This window comes from Myotis myotis, unplaced genomic scaffold (assembly GCF_014108235.1).
Source record: "Myotis myotis isolate mMyoMyo1 unplaced genomic scaffold, mMyoMyo1.p scaffold_m19_p_3, whole genome shotgun sequence".
NCBI classification, from domain to species: domain Eukaryota; kingdom Metazoa; phylum Chordata; class Mammalia; order Chiroptera; family Vespertilionidae; genus Myotis; species Myotis myotis.
The window spans coordinates 162,871,744-162,875,536 of NW_023416335.1; the positions used below are offsets into that span (position 1 = coordinate 162,871,744).

The 3,793-nt window shown below is 54.4% G+C and overlaps 1 protein-coding gene across 3 annotated transcripts in view; it reads left to right on the forward strand.

Annotated features, from left to right (window-relative positions):
• Positions 1 to 418: 418 nt before the first annotated feature.
• The window catches only part of POU6F1 (POU class 6 homeobox 1), a 26,152-nt gene continuing 22,777 nt past the window's right edge, over positions 419 to 3,793 (forward strand). For all 3 annotated transcript variants that reach the window (XM_036298215.1, XM_036298225.1, XM_036298216.1), the window contains exon 1: positions 419 to 749. The gene's annotated coding sequence lies outside the window, so the exon portion shown is untranslated. The remainder of the gene's footprint in view (positions 750 to 3,793) is intronic.

Here is a 3,793-nt window from a genome sequence, read left to right on the forward strand (position 1 = left end):
AACCCACGGAGGGAAAGGCGGCTGCTGGGAGTCACCGCCGTCGCCGCCCCCATCCCAGGCTTCAGGGAATGCGGCTTCGGGTCCCGGTCCGGACCCCGGGCTCCCGCTCCACGCTCGCACCTTCCAAAAGGAAACGACCTCCAGCGGGACCTCGGAGGGGCTGCGTGACCCGCCGCACCGACCCTCCGCCCCTGTCCCGGGGCGAGGCTAGCGGCTGAGGCTCCCGCCCCCGCCCGCGGCTCCCGGCCCCCCGATCCCCATCCCCTCCCCTCTGCGCCGCCCCCGGCGGCCGGCGAGCGCGGTGCAGCGCGCCGCAAAGCTCTTTGCATAAATTATGCTCATGACGCAGTAGCTAAAAAAATCCAAGTAGCTGAAGGAGGGAAAAAGGGGAGGAGGGAAAAAGGGGGGGCCGTGGAAAGGGGAAAAGAAACATACATATACCTGAGCGCCCCCACCCCGCCCCAGCTTCCCGGCCCGCTCCCCGGCCGGCCCGCCTCCGCCCGGCGCAGCCCGCGGAGTCCCCTTGGGCTCGGCCCGTCTCGGGCTGGGGGTCCGGGGGCGGCGGCGGGTCCCGACCGGTTCCCGGGCCGAGCCGAGCCCAGCCGAGCCGCACTGGCTTCTTTGTCTACAGGCGGCGGCCGCCCCGGCCCCGGCCCCGGCCCCCGGCCCCCCGGCCCGGGCTGTGAGATGAATGTCTAATCGGTGGCCGCCGGGCACCCAGGGCGAAGGCGGCTCGGGCTCGGGCTCCGGTAAGTAGCGGGGTCCGGGGCGGGGAGGGGTTTGCACGGAGGGGGAGGGGGCCGGGCAGGGGAGGTTTCGGGTTTGGTTAATATGCAATGCCCGTAATTAGCATAATTTATATATTTATGATAAAGAGAAAAAAATGCCGCGGGGCCGGGGCGCCGGGATGCTGGGCCGGGCGGCGGGAGCCCTGGGAGTGGGACGGCGCGCGGCCGCCGCCTGGGGCCGCAGAGCCCGGGGGCTCGCCCTCGCTCGTCCGCGGACCGGCGGGGCCGCGGGGAGGGGCGGGGGCGGCCGCCAGGTGGACCTCGCAGGGAGCTGGCCCCTGGCCCCTCCCGGCTTCTGCCCCTAGAGCCTGCGCTGGGTGCAGACCCCATCGGACGTTCTGTGCACAGACCCCGGGCGACAGAGCGGGTCCTCGCCCCACGGGAGAACCGGACGCCTGGGTCCCCGGCGGTGAAGGTGCCGAGGCGGCCAAGACGACCCGGGAGGACCGATGGCACTCAGGGTTCGGGACCTGGCGGCGTTGCTGGAAGGGTGGGGGAGGGAGCGAGTACTTCATAAATATTTAATAATATTATTATTATTAATAAATCGTCATAATCATGGGCCCCGTCTGCGTTCCCTGGGCATGCTCACCTGGCAAGGCCACCGGAGCCTCCAGGTGCCGAGTAACCTCCGCTGTAGCGCTGGGATTCCTCACTCAGCTGGGGCTGGGAGCTGCGAGCCTGCACGGAGCAGCCTCAGCTGCGGCCGGGGAAGCCAGACGCCGTCAGGAAGCCTTCCCGGGCAGGTGAAAGAAGTTCTTGCAGAGATTTTAGCTCTTCTGCTCTTTCGGAGTCCTTGTTCCACAAGTAGAGGGCTGGTCCTCCATTGTTCCTGGACATTTGTCCCTCCACTGGTCTTGGTAGGCTAAGGTAGCCAATGTTGACAAGCAGGGCCTTCTTGAGGGATAATTCCATGTAGGATTCCATTTTGGTTGAAGTCCTGGTGCTCAGGGTGATATTTCTGTGACCAGGTACTTCTTTGCATATCAGCGGTAGAACTTCATTCATTGGTTCACTGGTCCAACAAAAATACCTACTATGTGCCACACTCTGAACAGTATAGATAGGACTTCCTCTGTCGTGGAGTTTTCATGCCAGTTTGGGGGGACAGGCAGATCATAAACATGAAAACCAGCAAGGTAATGTGATGAGATGTGTGTGTGTGAGATGGGCTATTTCTTCTCTTGGGGGTACTACCTGGCAATTAAGAAAAAGTCAGAAAAATTTTGCTTCTCTAAGGGCAAGGAGCACAGGATTAGATCATACTCCCCTCCCCAAGATTTACGCACTATAAAGTCATAATAGTAATTTTTTTTACATTTTTAAATAAAACTTTACAGTTAAAAACATTTTTATATGCATGCTTTACTTCAATTAAAAAGAATAGCAATAGCCCAGCCGGTGTGCTCAGTGGTTGAGCGTCGACATATGACCCAGGAGGTCACTGTTCCATTCCCAGTCAGGTCACATACCTGGGTTGCGGGCACCATGTCCAGTGGGGGGGGGGGGGGTAGGAGGCAGCCGATGAGTGATTTTCTCTCATCATTGATGTTTCTATCTCTTTCTCCCTCTCCCTTGCTCTCTGAAATCAATAAAAATATATTTTTTTAAAATAGCAATAGCCCTGGATGGTGTTCTCAGTGGTTAGAGCATCGGCCTGAGCACTGAAGGGTTGTTTTGTTTTAATCCTCACCTGAGGATATTTTTCCATTGATTTTTTTTTAGAGAGAGGAAAGGGGCGCAGGGGGTGGGGGGGAGAGGGAGAAAGAGAGAAACATCAATCCCGAGACCCTTTGGTTCAAGGACCGACGCTCTAACATCTGAGAATAACAGCCAGGGCAAGGATCATAGGTTTGATTCCAGGTGGAGGGCATGTACCTGGGCTGCAGGTTTGATCTATGCCCAGGTCAGGGTGGAGTGCCTCTCTCACAGTGATGTTTCTCGCTCTCGCTCTCTTCCCCCCTCCCTGGGTGAGGATTAACAAAATAATAATAATAGCAGTAACAGTTACATAGTGTTTTCTGTGTGTCAGGCCCTACATAAATGTTATTTAATCCTCACAATAATCCATGAGATGGGTAGTATAATTTAGCCCCTTTTGACAGAGAAGGAAACTGAGGCTTAGAGGGGGTTACCTGAGGCAGAAGCAGTACTCAACTTGAGTCTTCTACCTTTAAACCCAAGCCCTTTCTGTGTCAAAATGAGTTTCAGTGAGGCCACTAAGGGGTTGATACCAGGGAGAAACTGACCAAGGGAGGGAAGGCTTGGGAATGAGGAGCAGAACGGGCACATTAGGAGGGGTTAAGTGTGATCAAGCTTCTCCAGAAATACTACTTTGAAATCACTTTAGATAGCCCTAGTACTGGGAATGGGGGCAAAATATGAAATAGGACGATAGGACATGTTTTGAGGAGAGAAGTAGGAAATAGGAGGAGGCTAAGTGATATGATTTGACCTGACCGAATCAAACTATGACCTCCTGGTTCATAGGTTGACACTCAACCACTGAGCCATGCTGGCCGGGCTGATTTTATTTAATTTATATTTTAATATATCCTAAATTTATGATGTCTTAATTATTTTATATTCATTAGCTCCCTGGTATGTACCAGGTACTATACTAGGCACTGGGATATGGTGATAAGTGGTCATGCCTTCTTGGAGCTTACACTCTAGTGGGGCACCAGACTTACTTTTTATATTTTTCACATTTCATTTGCCCCCCTCTCTTCACTTTGCCTGGGATGAATCAAGTTTGGGCCTAAGGGAAAGGGGGCAGAAGGATAAACTAAACCTAAATTTATCCTTATAAAACTAATCTTTACTGTTTGACTGTGTAGGTCTAAGATTACAAATGGTATGCTCGATGAGGGGAAATAAAGTTGTTCACTACTTCCCTATCTTTTCCCCTTTCTCTTCTTTCCGGCCCGTCTGGGCCTAGCCAGTCTATCAATAGCTTGGCAAGCCATTATCTCTGCCTGTGGATCCAGGGTCTGAGGGGGAGG